The sequence below is a fragment of the Eucalyptus grandis genome, chromosome 9 (genome assembly GCF_016545825.1).
Source record: "Eucalyptus grandis isolate ANBG69807.140 chromosome 9, ASM1654582v1, whole genome shotgun sequence".
Classification (NCBI taxonomy): domain Eukaryota; kingdom Viridiplantae; phylum Streptophyta; class Magnoliopsida; order Myrtales; family Myrtaceae; genus Eucalyptus; species Eucalyptus grandis.
In genome coordinates, this window is record NC_052620.1 from 34,168,987 (window position 1) to 34,178,870 (window position 9,884).

The 9,884-nt window shown below is 42.2% G+C and overlaps 1 pseudogene; it reads left to right on the plus strand.

The window, feature by feature from the left end:
- Positions 1-4,264: 4,264 nt before the first annotated feature.
- LOC104420712 lies at positions 4,265-6,945 on the plus strand (annotated as a pseudogene).
- The last annotated feature ends 2,939 nt before the right edge of the window (positions 6,946-9,884 follow it).

The following is a 9,884-nucleotide window of genomic DNA, read 5'->3' on the forward strand; positions in this document are numbered from 1 at the left end:
TAAGGATGATTGTCACTTGTTATTAGAATAAACCGTTTGGTTCTTGAAAAAGCTAGTGCTCGAAATAGAACAAACCACACAATCTGTTATGTGATACTTGACTGACTATTTGTTCAACAATTGTTGCCTTGCCAAGGGGAAATTAAAGGAGCATGGCAATGAATAATTTGGTTGCGCGTGTGGTATATGATCGATGTCTTAACTTAATCATACCCACCAGATACACTTGAAAGATACAAACCAAATTATACCCTATGCGACCCAAAACATAATCCTAACAACTGATTATAGTAATGCTAGTGTACCTATGCAGGAATAGTTAATTTCTTGTACTAAACGTTTGCTTCGCTCAATTGCGAACATGAAGTTCCCTCTTTATTTGTTTGTCATCAGCTGGCTTCCAGATATCCAACCATCTATGGAGTTGAAAAGAAGAGAGCAAGTGGAGAAGAGACGCGACGCGTTTAGAATGGGTCGATAACCCCAACGGCATGTCCTATACCAACGTGAATTGACCTTCGATCATTGATCAGCACAACTATCCGAAATTTGGATCCCCGACACTGAGTTCTTGAAGGGAAGGTAAAATCCTAAAGCGCGTGAGCTGCCTCAATTCAACGCGGGCCAATTCTTGGAGATGTTTCAAGGGAAATCGATCGTGTTTGCTGGCGATCCGATAGGATGGAACCAAATGCAGCCATTGTTGTTATGTCCCCTCGGTGGTGTAAGTGCCCTTGGCGTCACTTAGCGCGTGCATGACAAACTTTTTGTTTCTTTAATTTTTTTTCTTGGAAAAGGTTTGGAACAAAAATCAATTTGATAACACAATTTTATTTTTTTTTATTTTTGGAATAGATTTTTATTCCAGAAATAAATTTGGAGTAGAAATTAGAAATTAAATTTTTAGCTTTTCTATTTCTGAAACAAAATTGAGAAATAAAAATCTTCTCATAATTCACTTTCGTCAGTGGCCGCTACCCACCCGCTTGCTGTGGGACGTCGGCTGCCCACCACTAGACGCTACCCACCGCCCCCTAAAAATAAAATTTTATTCTATTATCAAACAAATTTCTATTTCAGAAACAGAAATTCTTAGTTGTTATCAAACGCATTTCTTTGCTTAAAAACTTATCTAGAGAATAGAAATTAAGAAATCAATTTCTAGTCAGCTATTGATTTTCAGAATAAAAATGTAATCATGCGTGCTCTTAATTTATTGGCTTCCGTATCATTTGCATTTAAGGGCCTCTTTTGGCTAGTAGCTGTTGTCATGGGTCGACAGTCCCTTGGTCGTGAAATAACTTGTGCGGTAGCTGGTGAGCCGACAACACCAAGCCATTCTTCCTCCTTTAGTTATTCATAAGAACAGTACAACAAATTGCATTTTCATATCGAATCATACCACGCCTAGCATAGCTCAAGAATCCAGTCTATAGAGCGAGATAGCATATCACTTTGGGCATAATAACTAGTTTCAACCTATCATGACCTTATCGGAAGAGTGGCATCAACTCTTGACCAGTTTGTGCACGAGAGGCAAACCCACATTCAGAGCTCTGTAGGATATATTCGTTGTATCCTAGAATATCTAATACCGACCGTCTTGACGCAACTCTCATGGACTAGTTGTATTCATCCCCTTTGCATCACTATCTCTTCAACCGGTAACTCCATCGTCCACTCATAAGGGCACACGAGTATGGGAAAAATCATGAATTGTGACATTCTCTCCTCCTCACTTCCGCAACACCCTCATCACAAGATGTTCTATTACTTCCTTGTGTTTCCCAACCATCAATACCATTCCCTGAGACTTACATAGATGGCGACACTTGTCTAACAAAACAGGCCACCTCGCTCCACTAGCAGCTTTCCTCAATTAACACCGATCATAAATCTTCAGTCACTTGTGTTCCTTGACAAGTATGGCACCCCCAACCAACTATGCTCCCTTGGTAACACCTTCTTTCTCCTACTTAACTCCTCCTAATCTCTGTAGACCAATGGAGGGTTCTCCCCTTGTTGGAAATGTGATAACAGACCTCTTCTTAAGATTCGTCGATTGATCCAGAAACGTTATCCCTATCTAGTGAGCAATTCAGTCCATTCCTATACCCACATTGCCATCCTAGAAGGTAGACGAGAGCCGCACGATGTTCGAGCCCTCTTGGCCTCGACAATCACTCTCCGCCCTCATAGGCTTTCCCTAAATCAACCACCTACTATAAGGATCCTGCTCTGACATCATTTGTCATGAGTCGACAGTTTCTTGCCTGTGGAATAACTTGTATGGCACTTAGTGAGCCGAGAACACCAGCTCAGCCTTCCTTCTTTAATTATGCTTAAGAATAGTCTGGTGAATTGCATTTCCAATTTGGATTGTATCATGCCCATATAGCTTGGGCATCCAGCACAACAACTGATTTCAGTTTACCATGGTCTCATCAAGAGAGTTGGATTAACGCTCGACCAATTTGTGCATGGAAGGACAATGTTGCCTTCAAAGTTTCATAGAGATATATTCGTTCTATCCTAAAACTCCTTGCACCAGTGTCCTAACACCACTCTCACTGATCAATTGTTTTCATCTCCTCTATATCACTCACTCTTTATCCAATAATCACAAGCTCCACTCACAAAGGCACATGAGCATGGGAGAATCACGGACGGTGACACATGCATGCAAGGTTGTGTTCAATAGTTTTTCAGTGATGATGATTCAAATTGAAGCTAATGATGTAGGTCTTGGTTCGGACGCTAGCAGATTTGCTCTTGAAAATGTCATTTCTTTGCCTTCTTTAGGAAAGAATGTGTCCGAAATGAAGAAGTCTTTTGGTTCTAATGATGCAGAATTCTAGATTTGGAAATGGCGATTGGATTTTTTTTTTTTTTTAATGCTCTAAGAAATAATGAGACTATTTACGGGCGACAGAATAAAGCTCAAGGGACACGATTTCGATTTCTACTTAACTCAAGTAGAGGAGTTCAGGGTGGCCAAAAGGGAGGGAATCGAGAGGGACTTGACATTTAGACTTCTGGATACCATCGAGGCCTGATCCTTAGACCGATGGATGCCTCAATCGACGCGGGCGTTTGTCGGATTGGAACATGACGGCGGCCGATTGCGAGCACTGGTGCATGCTTGGTGCTATCGACATGCGGAACGATTACTTTTTCCATTTCATGGAGTCAAAATGTCAAGTGTCTCTTCGGGTCAAAAGAAGGGTGCGTGACAATGATGATGGAGAAAAATTAACCCTTTCGTCCTCACTTGAATACTTATACCATTCATCATATTTTGAGAGCAACATAATTTCATATGATAAATCTATCCACACATATATATTTAGGTAACACCATCAATAGAATTTTAGAATCCATGCGATCTTCGAATCCGGTAACATCGGTTACTTGAGTTTTTCTCTTTAATTGATGCTTTCTTGCCAAGTCGAATTGCGTGACCTGCCCTTTTTCTTTTCGAAGGGAAGTGAAAGAAGGGTTGGAGTTTGAACATCCTCGACAATTATACTTGCAGTAAATGTCGTTCAAAAGCCATTCCATTACCTTTTTTTTTATAGGGATAAGTGCATTAGAAGTCCTAAAACTTATCATGAAAATGCAATTGAGTCCTAAAACTTTCAAAAAGTGCAATTAAGTCCTAAAACTTGTCACTAAAGTTTAATCAAGTCCTAAAACTTGTCTTGAAAGTACAATCGAGTCCTAAAACTTTCAAAAAATGCAATCAATGGAAGGACTTAAATTGAACAACTTTGATAAGTTTTAGGACTTGATTGCACTTTTTGAAAGTTTTAGAACTTAATTGTACTTTGAAACAAGTTTTAGGACTTAATTGCACTTTTTAAAAGTTTTAGAAATTAATTGCATTTTCACGACAAACTTTGATACTTCCAATGCACTTATCCCTTTTTTTTAATCACTTTGCCTTTGTCCTAAAAAAAACAAATTTAGCAAGTCCTTCAAGGTTCTTTCCTCTTTTGCCTGTACATCCTATCTTTTTTAATGTTCCACACCATTTTCCATGACTCGACCTTCACTAGCTCTGTCTCCCTTCCTTGCCGTCGAAAAATTCTAGGAGTTCCCGGACGTTGATCCTTTACTTACTTCCGATTCATATTCCCAAATCCATTTTAAATTGCCTTCCCCGTCCCTTCCTCAACTTCACTTCCAATCCAATCCCCTTCCAACTCTCTTTTCCACTCAAAAAAGAGAAAAAACATCGATATCGACCAGCTCCATTTCCATCGTTCCCATCCTCATCCCAAGTCTTCATTTAATTACTCCTGGTAAACACCTCCTTCCCTTTTCGATCCCATAAAAATAGACCCTCGAGACGAAGAAAAAGCTAGCGAGCAATCAATTCCTGGTGATTCGGTTGCTACCTGTCGAAAAGATCATACCTTAAAAGAGTTCTTTCACCCTTCAGGTTTGATTTTCCTACTTTATTGTAATAATCAATTTCCTTTTTTTTTCTCAATTTTCTCTAGTGAGTCATCCCTAGTTGAGGAAAAATAAAACAAAAAAAGAAAAAAAAAAGAGGGAAAATCTGTTAAACTCTGGTAACGAAACCACCAACCACCAAACAGATAATTAATTTAAATAATGAGGAGAGATTTATGCGAAAAGTCAAAATCTTTGTCTGCAAGCCTTTTGGCAATTGCCTTCCTCCTCCTCCCCTCCTCCTCCTCCTCCTCCTCCTCCATCTCCTCCATCCCCACCACCTTCGTTGCCGCCGCCCCCCACGTCTCCGCCAAAGCCCAAGTTCCCCTTCATCTTCCCACGCGCTGAGTCCACGGTCCTCCCCGATCCTTCTCCTTCTTCTCACCAAGCCTCCTCTCTGCCCCACTCCCGACAAACTCTTTCTTCCAGAACTTTGCTCTCAACAATGGCGACCAAGCTGAGTACATTCATCCCTACCTCGTCAAGCCCTCCCTGTCCTCTGTCTCCATCTCGTTCCCTTCTTGCGTCGCCTCCTCTGCCTCTTTGTACCAAGTGTTCAATGCCGACCTCATTGTCTCCGCCGTTTTGGGCAATGACGCCACACGCGACATGGTGCCGGAGGCGGAGCGTCACATAATCTCGTCGTACAGCGACCTTAGCGTCACGCTGGACTTTGTGACTTCCAACCTAAGGTTTGTCCTCATCAGGGGGAGCCCCTACTTGACCTGCTTGGTCAACCACGGGACGGAGGTTGCGATCTCAACGATTCACGCGATCCTCTCGCTCTCTTCGAACAGTAGCCGCACCAAGCATACTTTGAAGCTCAACAACAATCAGACTTGGCTTGTTTACACTTCCTCCCCGATTAGTTTCAGTCACAGTCTCAATGCGATTACTTCCGGAAGTTTTTCTGGGGTTATTAGGATTGCTTGTTTGCCTGACAGTGGATCACTTAGTGAGGAGGTTTTGGATAGGTTCAGTTCTTCGTATGCTCTGTCTGGTGATGTAGTGTTGACTAGACCGTTTTTTCTGGAGTACAAATGGGAGAAGAGAGGATGGGGGGATCTGCTCATGCTCGCGCACCCGCTCCACGTTCGACTTTTGTCTCTTGAGGACTGCCATGTCACTATGTTGGAGGATTTTAAGTATAGGAGTATCGATGGTGATCTTGTTGGTGTGGTTGGAGATTCCTGGGTGTTGAGATCTTATCCTGTCTCTATTACTTGGCATTCAACCAGAGGCATCAAGGAAGAGTCACGCGATGAAATCATTCAAGCCCTTCGTAGGGATGTGGAGTCCCTTAATCCAGCTGCAATAACGACAACTTCATCTTATTCTTATGGGAAATTGATCGCTAGAGTGGCGAGGTTGGCTTTGATTGCTGAGGAGGTATGTTATCTTGAAGTTATCCCGACCATCAGGAAATATTTGAAGAGCACCATAGAACCATGGTTGGATGGGACTTTTAGTGGTAATGGATTCTTTTATGATGCAAAATGGGGTGGGATTATCACCAAGCTAGGATCAACCAATCCTGGTGAAGATGTTGGCTTCGGGTTGTACAATGCTCATCACTATCATTTAGGGTACTTCCTTTATGGAATTGCTGTTGTCGCCAAGATTGATCCTGTATGGGGAAGGAAGTACAGGCCTCAAGCTTATTCACTGATGGCAGATTTCATGAATTTGGGGAAAAGATTGAATTCCAATTATCCGCGTCTGAGATGCTTTGACTTGTATAAATTGCACTCCTGGGCTGGTGGATTGATTGAATTTGCGGATGGGCGAAATCAGGAGAGCACGAGCGAGGCTGTGAATGCTTACTATTCAGCTGCTTTAATGGGATTAGCCTATGGAGACACCCATCTTATTGCTATCGGGTCCACGCTTGTTGAAATGGAAATACAAGCAGCTCAAACATGGTGGCATGTTAGAGAAGGCGATAATTTATATGAGGAAGACTTCACTAGGGAGAACAGGGTGGTGGGTGTTCTGTGGGCTAACAAAAGGGACAGTGGTCTTTGGTTTGCCGGCGCGGAGCAGAGAGATTGTAGGCTTGGAATTCAGGTTTTGCCTCTGTCGCCTATCACTGAGGTTCTATTCTCAAATGTCCAGTTTGTGAAACAGCTGGTGGATTGGACATACCCGGCACTGAACAGGGAGGGAATTGAAGGATGGAAAGGATTTGTGTGTGCTTTGGAAGGGATTTTTGACCAAGGTAGTGCGCTGGAAAAAGTGAGGAGCTTGAGCGGTTTTGATGATGGGAACTCCATTTCAAATCTTCTGTGGTGGATTCATAGTAGAGGTGATGAAGAAAAGACAGGATGCGGGGATGGAGGAAAGTATTGTTGGTTTGGTCAATATTGTCACTAAAAATGTTATTTCGGGGATGGATTCAATTGCTTTAATAAGATATTCCATTTGGAGTATTCATGTACTTATGTGAGGATTGCTTTGTTCCCTGTGTATCCTATCTTCAGAATAAAATGATTCACTAGCTTTGCTTCTCTTTGTGACCCTTCATTATTGTTGCACATCGCTACAATTACATTATTCACTTTGACGAAAACTTTCTTACTTTTGACATTTTCATTGATATCAATTAAATCTCTCGTACCTTGTTTTAATAAGTCAGTGATGAGTTATATTGCATGCACATGTTTCTTGGTGCATTGTGCGCTTTGATGCCACTTTAGGAGCCCATGGAATTTGATTTAGAATCTGTTCATTGAAAAAAGAAGTAAATCGTATCTCACAATTTCACCAAATCTTATTGTCTCTAACCTTGTGAATAATTCCTAATAGAATCCATTTCTTTTTGATTGAATAATGACAACGGAAGTCTTAGATCTTATGTCAACTGGTCACTTTAATTCTAAATTTTTTTGTTAGATTATTTATGTCCTAAAATTCATTCCAGTTTGTCATTTGAGTCATTTTGTTATCAATTTAGTTTTAAATGGAAGGAAAGTCTACATGGAATTTTTCTTATGAACTTTTCATTTTTTTGGACTCATGGTGATGATGCGACACTCGTGAGTGTCGTATAAAAAAAAGTCGACAGAAGGAATAGAAGAAAAATAATAATAAAAAAAATGATGGAGGAAGCTAGAAGCGTGTGTAGGATTTTTTTTTCCCCGCTCGGCCATCATAGCCCTCTCTGCAAGAAAGGGCAAGGGGCTGCTTGCCCGGTGGTGGCAAGTGGTGTCACCACCACTACGAGAGTGATTTCTGTCGTATTGTACTTGGTAAGAATAATATAAATGTTATTACTTTCATACGATGTTAATATTTTTTTTCCTCACATGAGTGCCACAAATTTACAAAATTGATCATTGAAGTGCCATCAGTAATTTGTCTTTGGAAAAAATCCAACATGAATGTCTATAGTCTAACGTGGCGTCGCCAAACATAAATAATTTTAAATAATTTTTAATATTTTTTTATTCTCCTTTTTCTTTGCCATTTTTTAGGGCTAACGAGGGTCATCAGTGACCCTTGCTAGCTACGAAACCCGCCTAGAGCCGGCAAGGGCTTTGTGGCCTCACCTGCAGCCGCAATGCCCTTGTAGAGGGCCTTCGTGGCCGAGGGAAAGCTGCCTCGCCCTCGGCCACGAAGGCCCTCAGTGACATCCAGGTCATTGCTCAACAAAGCTGTGCACTCTTGGACACCAAGCTCACCACCGTACCATATCACCCTGTCACCGCACCACCTCATCGCACGATGCCACGCCACCTCGTTGCCGCGTCACTGTTGCACGGCCACCTTGCCCCGTCACTCGGCCTAGCCGAGTGCTCTCCAATTGGCCGCCAACTATGGCAAGATGAGGCAGTAAAATTGCGGCCAAGTCTTCAGCCCCAAACTCACGTTACCTCACCCAGCTGGCTTCTCCTTGTGCTGTCGCGAGACGTGGCAATCAATTGTTGACCACGCCCATGAGGCGGTAAAAGAGGTAAATGAAAATTTACCCAGCCAAGCCACGTTCCCCTCTAGCTGTCTCTCCTTGGGGCTGCCACGAGTTGAAAATATTGACCAACACCATGCAAAGGCGGTGAGAAGAGAGAAGAACCGAAAATTTAAATCCAGCCAACCCATGTTCCTTCGTTCATCCCTCAGCAACAGCCAGACAGGCTACATTCTGCCCCTCCCTTACCTCATCATCGTGACCTCTCTCTCCACCCTTCCCGTTCAGTCCCTTGGCCGCGCAACGCCAAGAATCGCCGCCACCTTTGCTAGCGACGCGCCCTCATCGCGTCAGCCGCTTGTGCCGCCACACTGTCCTCAAGCCGCCCCATCAACTCGTCGCGGATCGACGAACGACCAGCCACAACCAGGCTTATGAGACCTCGCCACAACTGCATCAACACTTGCTTTGGACTAGAGGCAAGTGAATTACTTACCATTTATGCTACATAGGTTGATTTCCATATGTCAAGGTCGATTTCCTAGAGTTTTAAGCGTATCGATTGATTTCGTGTCTAATTGTGCTCATCGGCGGTTTCAGTATACATGTGTTGTAAGGATTGTTGAATTTTTGGTTCATTGAAACTACGGATATGGTGTCAGAATGCTAGATGTTGAAATGTGTACTGGTTTGAATTTAATTGACACGAATCTTCTACAGATCCGAGGTTACGACTATTTTTAGGTCAATTTACTGTAGGCCGAATTTTGCCAATTTTCTGTAGGATTTTGTGGTACAATTTTGATGGGACCTTCTTCATAAAAGTTGCGTGTTATGTCTTGTTCTACAATATACTTTAATTCAGAATTTTCGGACTTTATATGTGCAAAATATATTTCAAAAACTATGTGGGTCCAAAATTATTTTTATAAGCCATTTCCAAACCTTTTCTTAGTTAAGGATTTTTTATCAACAATTTGGACTAATGTCCTTCCCCATCTTAAACTATAAGGTGGAATTTTTCCATGATATTTGGAGTTCAATTAGGCATCCAAAATGCTATTTCCTGAACTTGCTGAAACCTGGCTTCGTGCCCTATTTTGATCCGAAATACAGAAAATTACTAGGACCCTTACAAGCTAAATTGGACCTTGAGTTCCGCATGAAAAATGTTCCTCGGAGTCCCATCCACGTCATGTTAAAGATCAGTGATTTTTGAAACTAATTTGCTTGGCGAATACCCTTGATTTCTACAGATGGGCAAGCTACCATTTTCCTATCGATTTTGGATAAACTCTTGTTTTGCAATCCGTCTTTTGAATTGATACGGTCAATTAAATGTTTGTACCATTTCTTTGATTTTCAAAGGATAATTGGTGGTGGATACCAGGGGTGAGCATGGTCCGGGTTGAGCCGGTCCACCCCCTAATTCTAGGACCAACCCGCACAGTGCCAGTCCTCAATTTTTGGGACCGGGGACCGACCCTATTGAGCTTGGGACCGAGGACCGGACCGACCCAAT